This window comes from Nelumbo nucifera, chromosome 5, assembly GCF_055504915.1.
Source record: "Nelumbo nucifera cultivar China Antique chromosome 5, China Antique-T2T, whole genome shotgun sequence".
Taxonomy (NCBI): domain Eukaryota; kingdom Viridiplantae; phylum Streptophyta; class Magnoliopsida; order Proteales; family Nelumbonaceae; genus Nelumbo; species Nelumbo nucifera.
In genome coordinates, this window is record NC_142653.1 from 41,398,511 (window position 1) to 41,412,503 (window position 13,993).

The following is a 13,993-nucleotide window of genomic DNA, read 5'->3' on the forward strand; positions in this document are numbered from 1 at the left end:
ACACACCATAATAACATGAATCAAATATGTACTTTATTCATTTACAATAAATGTCATAATGTACATCATGCTGATTGGAGATAAGGGAATACATTGTATAACACCTAATAAAGCAAGTTTATGATCACAAAGTTCATATCTGTTACGATCTCTTGATCAGTCCCCATGATGATCAACTTGTCCTGAATTAGTAGAAGCAGGGGTTGAAGCGACATTCCATCCTGGTTGTTAGTGAAAAAAATGCAGACAGGAGCCAAGCCATAACGCCTTTCAACTTGGTCATTGTCCCGGTTGACGAGAGAGCATTTCAGAACATAGTAGCTCGTTAGTAGAGACATGACGCAGTCGAGCATGGTTGTTGCATCTGGGTTTTCAATGTGAAGGTGCAAGGCAATCTCTGAAGCCGAGAGGTACGCATCAAGGCCAGCTCTAGATATGATCTCGAACACATCTAGTTCTGTAGTGACTTTCAAGGCCCTAGGAAGCACTGTAGCACTTGCAAATTGCATGGCCACCAACATACAGTTTTCTTCTTCTTTCCCTTGATTTGGGGTTTCCAAGTGATTATTGATGATTAAAGATGTTCAAGTCATGGCTGAGCTGGTCCTATGAGACACGTGGCCGCCCAGCTATCGCCCTGCCATGTCATCCTACTTAGGCCATGTCGGCCTAGCTCGACTGAGCTATATTATTACTGTGGCCCCCCGTCTTATCCTTCCAGCCACGTCAACTACACATCATGCGGATGAGCACTATTATAGATAAGGAGGAGTAAGGTACTCCATGCTCGAGGAGCTATACTATTATTGTGACTCCGCTAGGGAATGAGACTCTATCTCGAGTACCTTGGCAGCTAACCTCACCCCGACAACCCCGAAAGCCCAATTCGGCTAGGATACGGATCTTCGGCTATAAAAAGGCACTCCATGCTTGAGGTAAGGGATCCTACTTTTGAGACCAATACTGTTACGTATCTCAGACCACCATCCTCATAGCTCGGCCCAACCACCCACCACCTCTTATTGACTTGAGTGTCGGAGTACTTACCCAGGGATAACTCCTCGGGCCTCTGACTTCTTTCTTGATCACAGGTCTTGAAGCACGGCCTCATCCTTGTAGCTCAGCCTCGCCCTGTCAGCAAGGACTATCTGGTTGCTCTCCTCAGTTTGTGCACCACCTCGGATTGAGTAGCATCAGATTGGTGTCGTCCATGGGAAAGTACAAAAAAGCCACCCTGAAAATCTTTTCTTACCGCGCAATCAAGCAAGCCATCAAGATGCCCAAGAACCAGTCCGAGCGTTCAACAGGCCGATCCCCATCTCGGGAGTCTCGCCACCGTAGTTCTCCGCATCAAGAAATTCCACAGCCCCCAACCGCGATTGATCTTGAACAATTCCAAGTAATGCAAGAAAAAATTGACAAGATCTTCGAAATGATGGAGAACCTAGGACCCGTAGCACCACCTAGAAAGACGTGCACAAAGGATGGTCCTCATCTCGAGGACCCCAAAGCGCACCAAGCAGACAAGGGCATAGCGCGGTCCAACCAAGAAAAGCAGGATACAACAAGAAGGTCGGCCCCCTTCGTCCGCTCTCGTAGCAGGACACACCAAATCATGTGGATCCCGACCAAAGAGAGAATCGACAGACTGACGCCACTTCACGTGGTCTCCGTTGCCGAGTCCAGCTCTGTGAAGGACTGCGCAGTGCGCCCCATGAGGGAAAGGGCGGCGCACATTGCGGCTCCTGACCAAAGGGATGACATGATTTGAGAACTTTGCCAGCACTTAGAGGAGTTAGAGTGCAGCTAGAGAAGCACGACGCCAGCTGAAGATCGGTCGGTGCCACCACTTGTGCCCATGGCCAAGGAGTCACCCTTCACCCAGGAAATTGTGGATGAGGTACCTCCCACAGGATGTCGGGCACCCCCACTTGACAAGTGCGATGGAAACACTGATCCCGCCTACCATATCAAAGAATTTAAGGCTCATTTAATGTTGCACGGATCCTCCGAGGGCTTGATGTGCAAAACTTTAGTGGCCACTCTCGCAGGTCTAGCACTAACTTGGTGTTCCTCCTTGCCCCCACACTCAATAGTGTCGTGGGAGCAATTGGAGACCCAGTTTCGCGCTCAGTTCACAACGAGTCTAAAGCATTGGAAGACATTAGCCAACCTCTTGCAGGTGCGATAAAGGAAAAATGAGTCCCTCACGGACTACCTGGCCAGATTCAATAAGGAAGCACTACAGGTTAGGAACCTGAACCAATCCGTGGCTGTCACATCTATCTAGCATGGCCTCCGCCCATCCCCATTCAACTTTTCCATCTCCAAATACCCTACACAAACCCTGGCTACGCTGATGAGCCACACACAGAAGTATATCAATGCAGAGGAAGCACAGACACAACTATGGGCTAAGGAAGAGAGGCCCGACAAGAGGAGGAGATTATAAGAGGCAAGACCGCTGACCCGACCAAAAACCACGGACACCCCCGCCAACCTATCGGAACTTCACACCGCTCAATATGCTGCGGTCTGAAGTCTTGAGGCAAATTCGTGACCTTAACTACGTTCGTTGGCCTGAGATGATGAAAATGCAAACCAACAAGAGGAATCGCGACAAATACTGTGAGTTCCAGAAGATTGGATAAAAGCAAAGAAACTGAAACACACATTCGCCCGGTATTGCCTTATCCAGGGTCAACTCTATCGCAGGTTACATACTCTCCCCTACCTGAAATGCCTCTCCCTATCCAAGGCAGACTACATCCTCAGGGAGATCCACGAAGGAATTTGCGGAGACCATCCTGGCGCACACACGCTGGCACACAAGGCACTCCGGCAAGGTTATTTCTATCCGACGATGAAACAGGATGCAACCCAATTGGTTTGGAGATGCGACAGTTGCCAGCAACACTCCAATCTCCACCACAAGCCTGCAGTTCCCCTGAAGCCAATCACCAGCCCATGGTTGTTTGCGCAATGGGGGATGAACATCCTCGGCCCCTTTCCCACTACGATTGCTCAGAAGAAGTTACTCCTGGTGGCGGTGGATTACTTCACCAAATGGGTAGAAGCCGAAGCTCTAGCACGCATTACTGTGCATAATGCCTGTAACTTTTTCTGGCAAAGTATTGTTTGTCGATTCAATATTCCCCTTATCCTCATTGTAGATAACAATATACAGTTCACCGACCAAAAGTTCAAAGCCCTCTGCTCTGACCAAAAGATCGACCATCGGACCATGACTGTACACTGACCCCAGAACAATGAGCAGACCGAGTTGACCAACCGAACCTTGTTGCTCGGCCTAAAGACTCGGCTAGACCAAGCCAAGGGGAGGTGGGTTGAGGAACTGCCGAGCATACTTTGGGCATACAGGACTACTCTGCTGGCAACCATCGGTGAGACCCTCTTTAGCCTGACCTACGGGGCCGAGGCTATGGTTCCTATAGAGATTGGTTCTCCAACCCTCTAGACCGAGCTCTTCGATGGAGACTAGAACGATGAGGACCTCCGCGCAGATTTAGACCTGATCGAGGAAGCTCGGGTCTGAGCATATGTTAGGATGGTAGCACAACAAGAGAGGATGGTGACCTCATCCTCCACAAAGTCATAGTACCCGCGCCCAGAGAAGAAAAGCTCGAACCAAATTGGGAAGGGCCGTATAGAGTCACCATGGTCCTAGGCCTAGGCACCTACAGGCTCAAAGACCTGGATGGCGGACCAATATTGAGGAGTTGGAACTTGGGAAATCTCAGGATGTACTACTAGTAGACTTGCAAGTAATAAAAGTTTCCTTCCTTTTAAGCTACAGCTTTGACCCCAAGGCGCACACACGCCAACCACACACACCGCACATACACATGCTGAGTTGCACCGCAAAATGAGTTGACTCCAGCTATCCCCGAACGGCTGAGCCCATTATGCCCAGCTGACTAGCGTATCACCAACTAAGCTACCCGACTCAACTAACAATGGCTGAGCCTAAATGTGGACAAAGAACGCCCCCGCCCACCAAGGCTTGAGGGCGGTCGAGAAACACCACACATCCTCCGGCTTAACGACCGAGCAAGCTGGGAAAGGGCTAGCTCTAGAAGGGCACCAAAGGCTTTTGAGACTAGAAACTAAGCGTCCCATGGTTGAGAACTCAGAAAATGAAAGATCTCGGGCAACTACACCTCTGTCAGCACAAGAGCGGGGATGCCGAGGCATAACCCGATGTTAGACAGTTTTGTATGCCCTTAGCTTCAATTAGAATGATGTACTTTATGAGTTTATTGTAAATGAATAAAAGTGCATATTTGATTCATGTTCCCTTGGTATGTTTCTATATAATACCCTTAAACTGGACACTTAATCAGACTTGTGTTAGTTTAGAATGTTCACAGCCAGTGGGTCGGACTAGGGAGACCTATCCTGACAAGGCTGACACTGTGGTGCCACCAAGTCGGTTGGGGTGGCCTGTCTCAGCTGCCAGGGTGAGACCCTAGGCACATACAGTGTAGGATTAATTGAATCTATGAACTAGACCAGATTTCCAGTATTGCCTTGGACCTTGTGATTGATGGGCAAAACTGGAAAGTTACACCCGACCCCTAGACTCGATTATGATACTGCACTAGGTGTTGGATTGGACTGTCTTTGATATACCAATCAGTGAGATCCTTAGCGGGGGTCAAAACCTGGGTATGTTGGGATAGTCTGAGAATTCATCTGAGTGGGTGATCATAGTGACAGGATCAGCCCCTTTGTCGGACAAAGGTAATGATCGGGGATGCACTCTCACTGATGGAAACCAAGACTACCGGCAGCCGATTTCAACCGTTGAGATTTGTTTTGCAAAATATATTTTATATAAGATATAAAAGTATATACATTATGGTTTCTAAAATGTTTGCGAGAAGGTTTTAATTCCCGGGATCCATATAAGTGGAGAGTGCAACATTGTTCCTTGCAGCCGAGGGAGAGGTCCTCTCTTGTCGGGCAGTGTGTGATCATTATGGGTTGAGAGGTTAAATGTAAGACCATTGAGGATAATACCTGATGGGATAATCTTGCATTTGCCCACAGTCCCTAGGTGTTACAAGGTGGCTTGGCCCCGGGACCACTTAGGGTAAGTGTTGGGCCCATAGAGCCCATTCGATGGGTTTCAGGGGGTGCACTGTCTTTGACAGTGTATTCGGCCAGGCCTTGTAACAAAGGCTGGGCCGAACCCATGTGGCTGATGTGTAGATCAATGCTTGGGTCCCACGCCATACAAGGAAGCCCAACTGGGCAGCCGTTAGGAAGGTTAAGTGAGCACATAAGCTTAATGGGCCTAAAGCCCATTTCGAACTGGGCTATTCATTTAGTTAATTAAAGGGGCGAATTCTGAGATGGATTAGCAGATAGGATGGGGTCTTGACCCTATCCACTCAGAGAGTCCAGATCTGAATGTGATTCAGATTTATAAACCTCCTAATGAGATTAGGAGAAAGCTAATCTAATCTGCAGATAAGATAAGGGTTTATCCCTATCACCTAAAGAGAAGTCTTATCCAAATATGATTTGGATAAGCTGCTCCTAATTGGATTAGGAGCTGATCTTTTAGGTTAACAAAAGGAGGGGGCGGTAGCCTTTAGGTGACAGATCATCAGATTTTCTTTAGTGCTGAAATCAAGAAGAGAGAATTCTGCACCCTGTGAATACTCTCTTACCGCCTCCCTATTCTTGCCGCCCTGTTAGCCAGTTCGATCTTCAGTGGTGGGAGAAGTCAAGATTGGATCTTGACATCAGTTCTTTGAGAAAGGATTGAAAGGAAGCTGTGCTCACGTACCATTCTACTGATTCTTGCAAAGGACAGAGTTCTTGGGGAAGAACACTGCTGATTCTACTCCATCCTGCACTGCGCCATCTTCAGTGGGAGCAGTCTTTGGATCCTTCCTTGGGCGTGAACACCTTCGTTGGGAGATATACCTTCTCCGTATCAGGTATAATTCTCTCCTATTCCTTTTGGTTCAGATCTGGTTCAGTTTAAGGTTCAAGAATGATGCTTGAAAATATGATTTTCTAAATAGGGAATGTGATTCCCAGTTGAAGGGAGAGAAAATTTTTTGAAATTCGCCCCTTATTCTGCAATCTTTGGGCGTCCATGGAATGGATTTCTCATCCCTTCAGTGGTATCAGAGCCATGGTTCAAATCTTGAACCATCTTGTTTCAGATCTGAACCTGCGCAAATGGGCAGAAGGTGTTCTACCCGATTTGCGCAAATATGGGTTTTGGGAAATCTGTTCCCAAAATTAATGGGCGAATAATCTGAAATTAATTTTACATAAATCTGATTATTATTTAGAATTATTCTTTATGATTTTCTTGATTTATGGGCTGTTCGTACAAGAGGAGATCGAATTCTTGGTTTGCGCAGGGAACCTGCGATTTTGCAGTTCTTGAATTATTTTGGTCTATAATAATTTTTTTTAATTCTAGACTCAATGTATAGGTATTCGATCTGATGTAATTATTAATAGAAATGGGATTTCTATTTATTTTACTTTGGATCGAAGATGGCGGCGCAGAAAAGGAGATTTCATAGAGAAGGAGATTTCGCATATGGGAGAACCGCTATCTGCGATTTGCAGTTTGTGAAACTGCATTCTGTGATCTAACCTCTGTTTTGTAGGATGGATTATGCAAACAGCCCTGATTGACTGATTCTTGTTTTTCTTTTATCAGTATTTAATTTCAGATTATTTTCTTGAATTAAAGATCACACCCTAGACACATTCGAACCAATATTGGTTCAAATAGTTTGAACCGAACCTAGGGTTTAATCAAGGCTGAAAGTCAGCCCTAATTTTCCCACTAATGGGACTAAGGATTGGTGTTTAATTAAATGATTAATTCGGCCCAACCTGTAAAGGCCCAGTTTTAAAAGGTTAAAACTACTAAAAGCCCACTTAACATTTAAAGTTATATGGGCTGAACCATTCGGCCCTTATACCTAGATAATATTAATGGTTAATATTATGGATTTAAAATGGGCTTCAAATGGGCCTTACAGATGATTAATTGATCGGATCAATTTATCCCTACATGTGATGTATGGATGTGTGATGTGCTACGTACATGGGCCTTAAGTACTTGGCCCATGCTTAATCGATAGTGGCTCTTGCGCACACCATGGCTGAATGCACATCATTGCCATAGTGTCCCTTTTGGTCATTGGATGACCTCCCTCAGTGGTGGGCCCCACACCTCATCAAGAGGTTACGTGTGGAACCCTAGACGATTTAGGCCCACCGAAATCTGGCTTTATGAAAGTCAGTGGGAGCCACTTTGGTTTGACCTAAAATAAGAACTAGGGCGTAATTAATTGTTCCCTCCGGCTAATATGAATGCATGTGATAGGGAGATTCATATGATGAACTCTCTAAAGGCCTTCCATCATTAGCATGAGGATGGGTTCTTCAGTAATGAGGAAACGCACCAGAAAATGGGCTATCCATTTGCTGTTGGGCTTGTCTGAGTGTTTCATAAGATGATAGGGGCGTCATAGACCGATGTAGGAGGGGCTTCACCAGAAAATGGGAACTCTCTCACGGTACCTTGGCATTCACGAATATGATGGGTAAGCACTCACTGGACAGAAAGGTTTACCTGAAAACGGCTTTGAACCTTGTCTGACAGAGGCCAAAGGGAAAACTCATATGATGAGTGGATATGATCCTTCACAGAAAGGTGGTGGGGTTATGCAGCTGAAACAGTTGGCTCCATGCACCCTATGTGATTTTCCACATTTCCAGAGACAACCCATAGTCTCCATCACTGAGAAAGGAGGGAAATCTCAGAGACGAATAAATGGAAATGGATCGTAGATTAAAATCCATATCTATGAAATGAACATGAATCAAATTAGGTTGTGGACTGATGTTTGCTCTTTTATCAGAAAATGGCAAATGGATCTTTTGCAAAACTTCTTGATGACAACAAGTTGAAGGGCCCAAACTATGCTGACTGGTACAGGAACCTTATGTTGGTCCTAGTATCTGAAAAGCTGGACAAAGTGGCAAAGAATCCTGCCCCAGAGCGTCCGGGCGATAGGGCTTCTGAGGCCCAAAGGAGAGACTATCAAGAATGGGAGGAGAAAAACTCCCTTGCCCGGTGTTACATCATTGCCTCCTTGGACAACCCAATACAGAGGCCGTTCGATCAGATCGAACTTGCCAAGGACATATTGGACAGTCTCATGATGATGTATGAAGAGTAGAATCGTTCTACTCGACAAAAGGTCTTGAAACAGTTCATGACCGCGCAAATGTCCAAGGGCCAACAAGTTCACGACCATTGTCTTCGGATGATGGGATACATCAACAAACTGAGGCTCTTGGATCCGGGCTGGACCTTGTGACCCAGATAGATGCTATCCTTAATTCTTTGCCTCCTTCCTTTAATCCGTTCATCATGAACTATAACATGAACATGCTGAATGTCAGCTTGCAAGAGCTCAGCAATATGTTGCAAAGAGCTGAAAAACTGATTAAAAAGGATGAGCATGTAGCTATGCTTGTTGAAGCTAGCAAGACAGGCAAGAGAAAGAGGAAGGCAAAGAAGCCTCCAAAGAAAGCCACTAAGGGCAAAAAGCAGAAGAAAGACAAAGCATCGGATGCCTGTCACTTCTGCAAGATGACTGGCCATTAGAAAAGGAACTGTCCTGCCTACTTGGAATCCAAGAAAGGTAATTTCGAAACTTGTGTTATAGAAAACAATCTGTTGGTAGCTTCTGCGTCCTGGTGTATTGACTCCAGGGCTTCAACTCATGCGTGTAACTCACTGCAGGGGTTCAAGGTAAGCAGAAGGTTGAGTGAAGGAGAAGTTACACTCTACTTGGGGACTACTACAACTGTTGCAGACGTCGCCATAGGAACCGTGGAGTTACCTTTTAGAGAAGGAACAATTGTACTGAAAGATTGTCTTTATGTACAAAATTTAAGGAGAAATTTGATTTCTGTCTCAAAATTGTGTGTAGATGGTTATTCTGTCTTCTTTAGTAATATGATTACTATTAAAAGAAATAACAGATTCATCGCGTATGGGGAACTGGAGAACGGTCTCTATGTTCTACATCCTTCTCTAGAAACTAACATAACCCAAACTGCATCGGCTGAAATCCCCAAGAAGAGAGCCTGTGATATAGTTAATCCCACATGTCTGTAGCATTACCGACTTGGCCACATTGGTGTTGACCGAATCACAAGGTTGGTAAAGGATGGTCCATTGGATTTTTTAACTGTAGAAGATCTTCCCACCTGTGAGCCTTGCCTACAAGGAAAGATGACGAAACGGCCATTTAACGGTAAGCCTGAAAGATGTACAGGCACACTTGACCTAATACATACTGATGTATGTGGTCCCCTGAGTGTTAGGACACGAAATCAACACGTGTATTTCATCACCTTCACATATGATTTTTCACGATATGGTTACGTGTACCTAATGAGACTCAAGTCTGAATCCTTTGAAAAGTTCAAAGAGTTTAGACAAGAGATCGACAAACAGTTAGGGAGAGAAATTAAAGCCCTTCGATCAGATGGAGGTGGCGAGTATCTCTCTGACGAATTCAGGGACTACTTAAAGGACAATGGGATAGTATCGCAGTTAGCTCCTCCTGCTACACCACAACTTAACGGTGTTTCAGAGAGGAGGAATAAGACCTTATTGGATATGGTACAGTCGCTTCTCATACACTCAGAGTTACCCACATCCTTTTGGGGTCATGCATTAGAGGCTGCAATTTACGTGCTGAATCGGGTTCCAACCAAATCGGTTCCGAATACTCCATATGAACTTTGGACCGGAAAGAAACCAAGTGTCAAACACTTGAAGATTTGGGATTGTCCAGTACACGTTAAAAGAACGAGTGCAGACAAGTTGGAATCCAAGACCAGCTGTTGCCTATTTGTAGGCTACCCAAAAGGCTCTGTACGTTACCTATTATATGACCCAAGTGAGTAGAAAATGTTCTGCAGTCGAAATGCACAATTCTTGGAAACCGATTACATCCTGGACACCCATCGTTAGGAAGTTGTTCTTGATGAGGAGAGCTCAGGAGCAGTGGAAGATGTCCTACAAGTTCCAAGTAGTGACCAACCTAGAAGATCCACTTGGGTATCCTGGCCACCAGTCCATTATGGTTATGACCAGGATTGTTACCTGGTGGAAACCTTGACTAGTGAGGAGGATCCCGTGACTTATGCGGAAGCTATGTTGAACATAGATTCCCAGAAGTGGGTGGAGGCCATGAGAGCAGAGATGGACTCAATGGAGACCAATGGAGTCTGGACTCTAGTAGATCCACCCTCCGGGGTAAAAGCAATTGGTTGTAAATGGATTTACAAGAGGAAGAAGGACCCCGATGGTAGGGTTGAGACCTTCAAAGCTCGTCTAGTGGCGAAAGGGTACACTCAGAAAGAGGGCATCGATTATGAGGAAACCTTTTTCGCCTGTGGCCATGCTTAAATCCATTAGGATCCTGCTAGCTATAGCAGCATACCATGATTATGAGATTTGACAGATGGATGTCAAAACTGCATTCCTAAATGGAGATCTTACTGAAGATATCTATATGCAGCAGTCACAAGGCTTCATTGCTGCAGGTAAGGAAAACATGGTATGTAAACTTAATAGATCTATTTATGGACTTAAGCAAACTTCTAGAAGTTGGAACATCCATTTTGACTCTGCTGTCAAATCGTTTGACTTTGAGCAGAATCCGGATGAACCCTGTATTTACTGGAAGACCAGTGGTGACAAGGTTACGTTCTTGGTTCTGTACATAGATGACATTCTACTCATTGGGAATGATGTTGGAATGTTAACTACAGTGAAAGTACGGCTTTCACAACAATTCTCCATGAAAGATCTTGGAGATAGATCGAAGCGGATAATAGGATTATCCCAATCTGCTTACATTGACAAAATAGTCAAAAGATACAACATGGAAAACTCCAAGAAAAGAAATGTTCCTTTCAGGCACGGAGTCACTCTCTCCAAGAAGATGTCTCCCAAGACTTCTGAGGAGATTGATGACATGAAAGACGTTCCCTATGCCTCTGCCGTAGGGAGCATCATGTATGCCATGCTTTGCACTTGTCCTGGCATTGCTCAGGCAGTGAGTGTAGTAAGCAGATTTCAGGCCAACCTAGGGCAGGAGCACTGGACTGCTGTGAAAAACATACTTAAGTACCTTCGAAGGACAAAAGAGTTTTGTCTAGTATTCGACGATAGCTCACTACAGAGCCAAGGGTATACAGATTCCGATTTCTAGTCAGATCTAAATGATAGAAAGTCTACATCTGGATATGTTTTCATGATAGGATCGTGTGCATTTTGCTGGAAAAGCAGCAAACAGGGGTCCACTATAGACTCCACGACCGAGGCTGAGTACATTGCCGCAAGTGAGGCTGCCAAAGAAGCCGTATGGATGAAGAAGTTCGATCACGAGTTGGGAGTTGTTCCGTCCAGCACATCACCCATCCCTATTGTTGTGTGACAACAATGGAGCCATTGCTCAAGTAAGGAGCCACGAGCCCACTCGAAGTCGTAGCACATTGAGAGGAAGTACCACATACTGCGAGAGATTGTTGGTAAAGGGGACATCCTGATTCAGAAGGTAGCGTCAGCGGAAAATGTAGCAGACCCATTGATGAAGCCACTATCACAGAAAGTGTTTGAGAAACACGTGGAAAGCATGGGACTCCGGCTTGTACCTAATTGGACCTAAGTGCAAGTGGGAGCTGTTAGATAGTTTTGTATGCCCTTAGCTTCAATCAGAATGATGTACTTTATGAGTTTATTGTAAATGAATAAAAGTGCATATTTGATTCATGTTCCCTTGGTATATTTCTGAAAGAATGGTAGGATCCATCTAATGGACGCCATAAAGGTTGCGGAATGGGTGGGGCGAATTTCAAAAATTTCCTACCTTCTCCCAACTGGGAATCATATTCCCTGAATTTAGAATACAATATTCAAGGATCTACTTGAACCCTAATCAAACCAGATCTGTACCAAAAAATAAATGGGAGGATTATACCTGATCCGGAGAAGCAGTATCTCCCAAAGTTGGTGTTCATGCCCAAAGAATGCTCCAAGATCTGTCCCCGCTGAAGATGACACAGCTGTGGATGGGACAGAACCAGCAGGGTGCGTCCTACACACTGGATCCTTCGCAAGAATCCCCTGGATGTACTAAACACTGAATTCTTTCAGTCTTTCTTGCAAGACTGATGTCAAGAACTGGTTTCTTGACTTTCTTTTCTGCAAAGATCAAATCTTGCAATAATGCAGATGGCGGCGGCAGGAGGAGATCTCCAGAAACGAAAAGGCTGAACTGTTTTCTTTTTGGAGAGTATGAGATCTAATCTCAAATCGCAGGAACCCTTCTTGCTTACCAGAACCTCTTGGATCGAAATCTGATTTCTCTCCCTCTTGGTACATTCGAAATCTCCTCCTTTCTTCTTGATTAAGAAATCTCCTAATTAGGAGTTATCCCAATCCAAATCAGTATTTGGATAGGGGATACTCTTAATCCTTTTCCCAGATAGAGTTAGCTTACTCCTGATCTTATCAGGAGGTTACCAGATTCAAATCTGATTTGAATTTGGTCTCTAAGAGTGGATAAGGCTAAGAGCCCAATCCTTTTTGCCAACTTCAATCTCAAATTCGCCCCATTGATGGGTGATCATATCAGCCCACTTCGAAATGGGCTTTAGGCCCATTAAGTATTCAGTGTTTAATTAGTTTCCAATCTGCTGCCCAGTTGGGCTTCTTTGTATGGCGTGGGACCCAAGCATTGATCTACACACCAGCCACATGGGTTCGGCCCAGCCTTTAATAGAAGGCCCAGCCAAATTCACTGAAAATCTCAATGAACCCCTTGAGTCCATCGTATGAACCCTATGGGCCCAACACTTACATTAAGTGGTCCCTGGGCCAAGCCATCTTATAAAAACCCAGGGACTGTGGGCAGGTGCAAGATTAGCCCATCAGGTATTATCCTAAATGGTCTTACACTTAACCTCTCAGCCCTTAATGATCAAGCACTGTCCGACAAGAGAGGACCTCTCCCTCGGCTGCAAGGAACAGTGCCGCACTCTCCTCTCACATGGATCCCGGGAATTAAAACCATTTGCAAACATTTTGAAACCGTACATATATATATGTAAATATATTAATTTTGCAAAAACAAAATTCCAACGATTGAAATCAACTGCCGGCAGTTTGGTTTCCATCAGAGAGAGTGCATTCCCGATCATTACCCTTTGTCCGACAAAGTGGCTGATTCTGTCACTATGACCACCCACTCAGATGAATTCTCAAACTGCCCCAACATACCCAGGTTTTGATCCCCACCAAGGATCTCACTGATTGGCATATCAAAGGCAGTCTGATCCAGCACCTAGTGAAGTGTCATAATCGAGTCTAGGGGTCAGGTGTAACTTTCCAGTTTTGCCCATCTATCTCCAAGGTCCAGGGCAAGACTGGAAATCTGGTCCGGTTCAAGGATTCAAGTAATCCCATGCTGTATGTGCTTCGGGTCTTACCCTGATGGCTGAGACAGGCCATCCCAACACTTGGTGGCACACCAGTATCAGCCTTGGCAGGATAAATCTCCCCAGACTTATCCAACGGCTGTGAACATTCAAAACTAACATGAGTCTCTACAAATGTCCAGTTTTAGGGTTTTGCACAGAATTAAACCAAACAACATGAATCAAACATGCACTTTATTTATTTCCACTAAATAACAAAAGTACATCAAAATGATTGAAGCTAAGGGCATACAAAACTGTCTAACAATTTCTGTGTAATACCCTTAAACTGGACACTTAACAAGACTCGTATTTGTTTAGAATGTTCGCAGCCAGTGGGTCGGTCTGGGGAGATCTATCCTGACAAGGCTGACACTGTGGTGCCACCAAGTCAGTTGGGGTGGCCTGTCTCAGCTGCCAG